The sequence below is a fragment of the Monodon monoceros genome, unplaced genomic scaffold (assembly GCF_005190385.1).
Source record: "Monodon monoceros isolate NGI ecotype Baffin Bay Population unplaced genomic scaffold, NGI_Narwhal_1 Super_Scaffold_14, whole genome shotgun sequence".
Classification (NCBI taxonomy): Eukaryota; Metazoa; Chordata; class Mammalia; order Artiodactyla; family Monodontidae; genus Monodon; species Monodon monoceros.
In genome coordinates, this window is record NW_021703770.1 from 59,194,102 (window position 1) to 59,204,070 (window position 9,969).

General features: G+C 44.3%; 1 protein-coding gene across 1 annotated transcript in view; it reads left to right on the plus strand.

The window, feature by feature from the left end:
* The first annotated feature begins 1,064 nt into the window (after positions 1–1,064).
* Positions 1,065–9,969, plus strand: part of CUNH8orf89 (chromosome unknown C8orf89 homolog) — a 54,944-nt gene continuing 46,039 nt past the window's right edge. The window contains exon 1 of the mRNA XM_029222478.1: positions 1,065–1,206. The gene's annotated coding sequence lies outside the window, so the exon portion shown is untranslated. The remainder of the gene's footprint in view (positions 1,207–9,969) is intronic.

Genomic DNA, 9,969 nt, shown 5'->3' on the forward strand with positions numbered 1-9,969 from the left:
TTAAGGAACCGTGTGATTTTTAATGTGCAGCCTATTGTATTAGGGAAGTATACCACTGTCCCCATTTTTTAGACGAGGGGCTAACTTTCCCATCTTCCAGGGTCACACAACTAAGTGGTTAGGTTCCAGGCCTAATGCGAGTTGGTTTTCTTAACCAGAGGAGCTAGGAAAGGTTAGTATCAAACTTAATGAAAACAAAAGTGGTGTGCTGAGAGCAGTTTCAGGAGTTCTGTGGGATCCGAAACCATCTTACCAGGGCTCAGTTTGCAGCCCTAGTGGAGGGGTCAAGAAATGAAGACAGGGTTTGGAACAACTTGGCAAGAGTATATATACATAGGCTAAGCCACTACTGTCTTAGGTCGCTAGGCTTCCCAGCTAGGGAGGATACGTGCGCCGAGACTTTCACCAAAGAACCTCGACAGTGGAGGCGTAGAACGCGGAATCCGGGAACTCGGGAAGGCTACGTCACTTGCCGAAGATTGCTCTAGTCAGGTACTGCTGGTCCACTCTCAGCACTACTCTGGAGAGCCTGGTTAGTTTGAATCTTAAAAATGCAACCTAGAGAACTGAACCTCACCAACCTTGTCCAACTGCCCACCACCCACCCTGTCCACAGTGGGTGGCGCCACTTTCGTGCCGCACTGACCTGGTGTCACGACTGAGGCTCGTTTCCGCAGCCTCCTGCCACCCCACCCCCTGCAGCCGTGACTCCGACTGCGGCGGCCCCCTACTGTAGTCCAGTGAGTCCTAGCGGTCTCCCGAACGCCCAGGCACCATCCTGGCGCGGCAACCTGACTTGCCGCCCAGAGTCCTGCGGGACGGCGCCCGGTGACCGCCCGGAAGGCATCCCGGAAGCTCCGGGCGCCTGGCAACGGGCGCGCATCGGGCTGGCGGGGTGGCGGCCGCAGCAGCCTCTCGCCGGGCGGGGCGGGGCGGGGGTGCGCCGCGCTCCCGAGCGTCGTCGGGCTGCAGGCCGCCGAGCATGATCGTCCCGAGAGCGGCGCCCGAGCGAGCGCGGCCGCCCGCCCCGCCCCGCCGCCGCAGTCAGCCCAGCGGCTCTAGAGGTCTGGGCCGGTGGTTCGGCTCAGCTCCGGGCCGCCAATGGCTCCCGCGCTGCCCGGTGCCCCCGCCCCAGACCTGGGCGCCGTCACCGCGGGCCAGGCCGGAGAAGAAGCCCCTCCCCTCCACGGCGGAGCTGCGGGGACAGTGAGTGCGACCAGTCCCGGGGAACCCCGGCCAGGGGCGTGCCGGGGGTGGAGGGGACGGGGGGTGGCCGGGTCAGGCCTGGAAGGGAGGTGGGTCCCTGAGGTCAGCTGGCTCGGCCCCCTCCCAAGAAGGGCATCTATCCTAGTAACGCACACGGGTCGCCCCAAGGATCCTTGTGATGCTCTTGGAGGGGGGCTGGCGGGGAGGCCGGGGCTGAGGACCTGACGGGGAGGCTCCGGGCGGCTCGGGTGCAGGAGTATATAGACTTAAGAGGTGAAAGCCCTCTTTAGTTTCTAGACCTTTCTTTACTTTCTAACACTTCTTACAGTTAATTTAGTATTTATTCTCTTTTCATTTGTTTTTGGTCATCAGTGGAATATGTGGATTCTTTTGAGAAATTGCTTTTTTTACTTAAGATGTGGAGAATACCTTTCACAGCAGTTTAGTTAGGTCTTCGTTGAATATTTCATAGATGTGTCACATAGATGTATGATTATATGGTATAGATGTATCATAATTTATGTAACCATTTCTCCTGAAGATCGGTTCCAATTTTTCCTTATTACAAACAATGCAACAGTGAACATTCTTACACATGGGAACAGTTCTATAAAGTGAATTCCTTGAAGCAGAATTGCTGGGTCAGATGTATGTACGTTAAAAACTTTTGGTGGGATCTTGCCTTCCAAAAAGTCTTTACTGATTAACATGTCCATCAACAGGCTGTGGTGAAAAAAACCTGTGTTTAGTATCATCTAGAAAACAAATCAGTATCTCCCACTAATTGAGTGTTTATTACATGCCCAGCACTGTGCTGAACATTTTGCATGCATTTTACTTTTATTTTTCTTTTATAAATTTATTTATTTTTGGCTGTGTTGTGTCTTTGTTGCTGCGCACAGGCTTTCTCTAGTTGCCGCGAGCGGGGGCTACTCTTCGTTGCGGTGCGCGGGCTTCTCATAATGGTGGCTTCTCTTGTTGTGGAGCACAGGCTCTAGGCGCGTGGGCTTCAGTAGTTGTGGCTCGCGGGCTCGGTAGTTGCGGCTCGCGGGCTCTAGAGCGCAGGCTCAGTAGTTGTGGTGCGCGGGCTTAGTTGCTCCGCGGCATGTGGGATCTTCCTGGACCAGGGCTCGAACGTGTGTCCCCTGCATTGGCAGGCGGATTCTTAACCACTGCACCACCAGGGACGCCCCTGCATGCATTTTATTTATTTATTTTATTTTTTTAACTTCAAAAGTAGCATTTTTAATTTTTGTGGTAATTTTCAAAGCCACAAAATCCTGCATGCATTTTAAAATTTAATCCTCACTAACCCTATGAGAGTCAGAGGCACTATTATTTTCTTCATGACCCCATGGTTATGCAGCTATTGAAGTGCAGAGCCAAGATTAGAATCCTGATTCATTTAATTGCAATGCTTATGTTCTTTTTGTCGGATCTGAATTCCTGGTCAGTAATTGACTGGGTGTTGTGTTTCATTGGGTTGTTTGAGGATTAAATGAGATCACGCGTTTGGTGTTACAGTATTATTAATATGTGGTTCCTTTCTCTACTAACTCCTGTAGAATTGGACATGGTCCGGTTCTTCCTACGATTCTGGTTCCTCAGGATCATTTGCCTTTCCAGTTACTTTTCTGCCTTTTCTTTATCTTCCTGGCTTGCATATATTTTAAGGGAATCTGGTTTTCTTCTCCCTGGAAAATCTCCTTTGCCAACTTTATCCAATCTCTGACCTTAATTCTCACCAGTAAATCGATCTCTTAAAAGCTTCATCTCCCAACCAAACCTATCGTCTTCAATATTCCTATAGCTTAGATCCAGGTTATATATCTCCACCTGAATGTCCTAGACTAATTTTATCTAAAACTGAGCTGCTCGTTGCCCTCCGCCCCCAGACTCGCACTTTCTCTGAATTTAATTCATGGTTCCATAATTCTTTTGGTCACCCTAGTTCACAGCCTCAGTCCTCTTTGACTCTTTTTTTCCTTTCCTGAACCTCCAATATTCAATCAATTGTCAGTGTTGTCAAGTTCTCTCTACTACTCTAATTTAAGCACTCTGAACTATTATATGTAGTCTCTTAACCTGGCTCCAGTCTCTGCCATCTTAATCTTCCTAAAGCTTCCTATGACTGTGAATATGCCACACCTCTGTTCGAAAACCCTCATGCCTTCTCATTGCTAAAAAGGAAAGTACAAGCCACTTTGGCCGGCGTTCAAATGTGTCTGTGGTCCTGCCTCAGTGCTGAACCCCTCCTCCACTCTCCAGGGCAACTTTCACATCTTTACCTTTTCCAGCAGGGTCTCTACCCACATTTCTATCTAAATGTCATTTTCTAGTTTCTTCCGAGTCTTTTTTGAACCCCCTTGTGAAAGTGGGAAGGAGGAAGTATGGAGAAAGCAGGCCTGGGGGAATTTCCTGGCGGTCCAGTGGTTAGCATCCTGACTCTCACTGTCGTAGGGCCTGGGTTCAGTCCCTGGTCGGGGAACTAAAATCCCACAAGCTGCGTGACCTCAAAAAAAGAAAAAAAAAAAAAAAAAAGCAGACCTGCTTCTGAAGTTTCTTGCACAAAGTGTCACACGTTGCCTTCACTCCCATTCCAACCACCAGGAGGTAACCACTTTCTAGGAACAACTGTATTCTCCGGAGGAACCAGAATTTTGGGCATCCAGTCTTCTCTGCCACAGTCCATTTCTATTTATCAAAACCCGTGGGACTTGGCTTGAACAAGCCTTGCCCATAAACAACAGCAAAACTCTCCTTCTTCCCCAGTCTGGTTAGGTCAGCAAAGGCCCTGTTGTCCCGCAAAATCTAAACACAGATTTATCATCAATCGGTATCATAGTGAAGTGTAATTGTTTGGTTACTTTGTTCCCCCAGTAGACTGTATGCTTTTGCATCCTAATCATTTTTGTATTTCACCTCCTAGCACAATGACTGGCATTGCAAATATATAAATAACTAGCTTTCTCAATGAATCTACAACTTGCCTTTCTTTATGTTCACTTGATGATTATTTTGGTTTAATCAAAGCTAAAAATAATCTTACCATCTGCTCTTTGATGTTGGGCTATTTTCAGCCTTTTTGCTTTTCTATTATAAAAAATGTAGGATTTGACATCCTTGAAGGTAAATATTTGGATGTATCATTGATTGTTCCTTTAGGATAAACTCCTGGAAGTGAAATTGCCGAGTCAAAAGTATATAAAATTATAAGGACATATGTATTGCTAGATTGCTCTCTGGAAATATACTAATACTTCCACTGAAACCTTATGAGAGTAGCTGTTTCCTTGAACACCATCTTACACTGTCTAGTAGTAGAGAAAAAATTTTTTACCATTTTCAGGGCAAAAGTTGTAGCTCATTGTATTATTTTGCTTTTTTTTGAGTATTAGTGAGGGCAAACTTTTATTGACCATTTTTTTCTGTAATGGGTTATCTGTTCTTTAATAAACACACTGTCTTGGGGTCCACTTTCCTATTGATTTTTAAGTATCTTTACATACAAGAGAAATTAAATTCTTCAGTTCTTTATGTCATCGTTTGAAAAGCTATTCTGGGAACTCCTGGTCAGTGTGGCAGAGGAAGGCAACGTGAAGAAACCCCATACTGCTTCCATATATTTCAAATGCGGGGTAAAGTATAGTAAGATAATTTATGGCCATGCGGCTGAGCTAGGAACCAAGAGGAGGAAACCCCCAGGTGGCAGAAGGCAGCGTTGAGCATCTGCTGAGAGCTGGGAGTCACAAAGGAGTACTGTTCCAGTTACCATGGATGCATCACAAACTTCTCCAAAACTTAGTGGTGCAAAACAACCCTTTATTGTGCTCATGTATTCTGTGGGACAGTGCAGGAATTTGGACAGTGAACGGCAGGGACAGCTTGGCTCTGTTTCACCATGTCTGGGGCCTCAGATGGAAGATTTGAAGGCTCGGGGCTGGAATCACCTGCAGGCTCACTCACTCCTATGTCTGGTGGCTGATCCTGGCTGTGGACTGAGACCTTAGCTGTGGATGTCAGATGGAACCTTTCTACGGTGGCCCCTTCCTATCACTTAGCTTCCTCACAAAATGGTGGCCGGGTTTCAAAGGCGAGTGTCCTGAGACAGCTAGCTAGTGGAAATCGTATCATCTTTTATGACCTAGCCTTGAACATCACAGTGTCAATTCTACTGCATTTTATTGACTAAGGAAGTTAGTTTCAGAGAAAGGAACACAGACCTCACCTCCTGATGGCGAGTGTCAATGTCACATTGAAGGAAGAACTTGCAGAGATGATATGTATTAGTGCATCCTTCTTTGGAAAATACAACCTGCCACAAGTACCTTGACACAGAGATGATAACTAGAAAAATACCCCTCATTGGCCTGGGGAGGCTGTAAGGAAGCTTGCCATCCACTTGAACTATGGTAGGAAAGAGCCAGCTGCTAGACATTAGAGCATCATACCCTGCACCAGCTCAAGTCTGAGGTCTGAATTCACATTACTATATAACTCAGGGACCACAGTCTAAGAAATTGGCATATTAACTGGCCTGACACCTCTGAAACCCAGGGCCAGGCAGAGACCAATGGGAAGCATACAGAGAGATGTATAGCACAGTTTCCACAACTCAGGGAACACTGGACTCCTGTAGATAGCAATCTCTCTAAAGATGAGCTCGCAGTCAAAGATTACAAATCATATAAGGAAATGGAACCACAAGGAAGGAGATCTGGTGAATGCAGCAAATGGGAAAACTAAAAATAATAGACATCTTGGGAAAAAATTTTATATTATTCAAAGAGAGGAAGGAATGGAAACCGTAAGGCAAGAATGGGACAGTATGAGTAAGAACAGGAGACATCTAGGGCTGCATATTTACCCTGACAGGGAAAGAAGCAGCACTGAGTCAACCAGTACCTCCTGGACCCCAGGTATTAGTTGACTCTTGTCCTATAACAATAACAGTCATGATGACTATGATAATAATAGCAGCTGTCGTTCGTTTCTATGTATAAAAATACCTTACTGTGGCCTGAACTGAAGATTCTTCTTTGAGAATTAGAGCAGTGTACTGGGCATGAATTCCCTTTAAACTTCACAGTAACTCTGTAAGGCAGAGATGATTATTCCCTAGGTAGGGAGACTGAGGCACAGAAACGTTAACAAGAAAATAAGTGGGTTTTTTCCATCCAGGATTGGGTGACAGGCATGGGGAAGGAGCAGAGGGCTTTAGGGTGTATAGGTGGGTGTGGATATATTGTAGAAGCTATTGCTTCTTTATTTCTTCATTTCTTTTTTTTTTTTTTTTTTTAATTTGGCTGCTTTGGGTCTTCGTTGCTGCGCACGGGCTTTCTCTAGTTGTGGCGAGCAGGGGCTACTCTTCATTGTGGTGCGCGGGCTTCTCATTGCAGTGGCTTCTCTTGTTGTGGAGCACGGGCTCTAGGCGCGCGGGCTTCAGTAGTTGTGGCTCGCGGGCTCTAGAGCGCAGGCTCAGTAGTTGTGGTGCATGGGCTTAGTTGCTCTGCGGCACGTGGGATCTTCCCAGACCAGGGATCGAACCCATGTCCCGTGCATTGGCAGGCGGATTCTTAACCACTGCACTCCCAGGGAAGTCCCTATTTCTTCATTTCTTAAATCACAGGCTAGTGTGTTCTTAACTTAGAGAATGCTTAAGTAACTCTTCCGGTGAGTTGAATATTTAAACACAAATGGGCTAATTAACTGCTTATGAATTTTGGGAAATGGGAAATACTTGTGTCCAGATAAGAACTTTGCATACAGTTTTAGCAGTTACTTTCCCTAGTATTTTGCATGCTTCTTATTTTTAATTTTGCTAGAGCTTAATCTTAGTACTTTTTAAATTGCTTTCCCTTGTCCATCTCTCCTCCCTCCTAAAAAAAAAAAGCAAGAATTTGATAAAATTAATAGTTTTTTTTTTGTTCCTTGTTATATGCACATTTGGCAAAGCATTTAACTCTCCCAAACCTCAGTTGTTTAATTCAAAAATTAGAAGATTAGGTCTCTTACTGGTCTGTAAATCAGTGATTTCTGTTGAACCAGTCCTTAATTTTCAAGTAAGAATTGCAATTCAGACAGCAGTAAGATATTCTTTTTATACAGATGTATAGACCTGACTGAAAACCTATGCTTACCCTACTAAATTTCCAATGACTTTCACTTATCTCCTTCCTCATCTTTAGATTTTGGCTTGTGGATGTGGGAGTATGGACAATTGTAATTCCAGGAATTCTTCTATAAGAATGAATTTTTACTGCAATGACCGAGGCTGTTTTTATTTTTTTCTCTCTCTGTTTATTTACTTAGGCTGCACTCCGCGCCTTGTGCGATCTTCCCCGGGCCCTCAGGCAGTGAGAGCCCAGAGTCCTAACCACTGGACTGCCAGGGAATTCCCAACCCAGGCTGTTTTTAAAAACAGAGGTTTTAAATAGTTGTTTTTCATTTCACTGAACAATTTTATTCTCCATCACTATGAAATTAAAGATTTTCTTGATACTATAGGTTCTTAATGAAAGTTCCTATATTAACCTCAGCAACTTTTCATTAACATGCTAGTGTTACTTCAGTGTGTTCAGTCTCTGTTAACAGGTACCTCTTACCTTCTTAGTACTTTCAAAACTAAAGATAGATCTAACCAGATTTCTGTTGAAGCCACCTTTTATTACATTTAAAACATTTTGGGGGCTTCCCTGGTGGCGCAGTGGTTGAGAGTCCGCCTGCCGATGCAGGGGACACGGGTTCGTGCCCCGGTCCGGTCCGGGAGGATCCCGCATTCCGCGGAGCGGCTGGGCCCGTGAGCCATGGCTGCTGAGCCTGCGCGTCTGGAGCCTGTGCTCCGCAACGGGAGAGGCCACAGCAGCGAGAGGCCCGCGTACTGCAAAACAAAATAAAACAAAACAAAACAAAAAACATTTTGGCTAAGGATTCTGCTTTTAAAAGCAATATGCTTAAGGGACTTCCCTGGCAGTCCAGTGGTTAAGACTCTGAGCTTCCAAAGCACAGGGCATGGGTTCGATCTCTGATTGGGGAACTAAGATCCTGCGTGTTGTGTGGTGTGGCCAATCAATCAATAAATAAAATATAATACATTCTTAATTTTTAAAAAAAGCAGTATGTTTAAAATGCTGAGTAGCGCTGATCTTAAAAGAATAGTCTAGTAAAAGCTAAAGCTTTTTGATGCTTGCTCCGTTCCAGGTGCTGTATTAAGTGGTTGTATCATGTGGTCCTTAATGAGCTGGGTTGTTGATGTTGCATCATTGAAAGAGGCAGTAGTACATGCGGGCAGAGTCCAGAGGAACGCTTAGTAGATCATTCTTTAAATCTACTTACACATATTAAGTGCTCGGAAAGGTCTGATGGATGGCTGAATTTATCATGTGACAGGGTCCCTGGAAGAGTCTGTGGCCCACATTAATGGAGGGGGATGTTGTGGCTTTGCCACTATTTACCATCAATATAGATTCTACTGTATTGATTATTCAAATTTTTCTATTGGGCTTGGAAAAATTCTCTATTATAACAGAGACTGTGGTTACAATGTGGGTTATTGTAGTATTATTTGACCTATAGTTAACTGATAAGTTTTCATCTTGGTTTTATATTTTAGGAGAGCAACGACTTATTGTCTGTTTTTAAAGAGTTGTGACATAATGACCCAAAATCTGTCATACTCTGATACCTTTTGCTCAAATTCTGCTGGACCAATTATTAAATAGGTCCTGTATTATGTTATCACACATGGAAGGACACGTTCACATGTTTAAATAGATATTTTGCCTTAGCCAGTGTGGCAGGACTGCTAAAGTTTTCTCACAGCGCCTGTTGCCTCGTCTTTGTAGTAAAAGGAGCCCTGATTTTTCAGCTGGGTACATGATGCCCAGAATGGAAGATATTTTATCACTTCCTTTTACAGCTCGCTGTGGCCACGTGACTACATTCTGACCAATGGGATGTAAGCAGAATTGTGTGTATGACTTCCAAGAAGTGACTTTAAAGAGAGAGAATGCCTCTCTCTCTTCCCTTCCTTCTCTCCAGCTGGAGCTCAGTTTGGTATTTTTTTAACCGTGGAGAGTGCCCAGCGTATCCAAAGGTAGAAGGTGGTGGATAATAAAATCCAGTGTCCCAGCCCCTGAGCTGTGACAGTTAGCAGCTCACGGCTGACCTTCTTTCATCTCTACTCTCACCACCACCGTCGCCCTCTCACACCCGTTGTATTGAAGCAAATCGCAAACATTTTATCCTTTTATCCATAAATATTTCAGTACGTCTCTCTAAAGATAAGAATTCTTTTAAAAACGCAAACCACTATTTTCAAAACAAAACCCACTATTACACCTTAAAACATTAATTGTAATCCCTTAATGTTACCAAAGATCCAGTCAGTGCTCAGATTTCCATGATGGTCTCATAAAGTATCTTCTTTTTTTTTTTTTAACAGTTTATCCAGATGAAGTCCATATATTGCAACTGTTTGCTATGTCTCGTCTCTGTTAATCTATATATTATCCCTCCCATCTCTCTATTTATTTATAACAATTTATTGGTTGAAAGAACAAGATTATTCGTCACAAGTCGAAACTCCACAATCTGTTATTGCTGATTGCATCCCTATGATGCCATTTAATATGTTCCTTTGTGCTCTATATTTTTTTCTAAATTGATAGTTAGATCTAAAATCTTGGTCCGTGTCATGTTTGTTTGTTTTGGCAAGAGCTGCCTTTGATAAACATTGCTGTATCTGTCCAGAAATATACACAC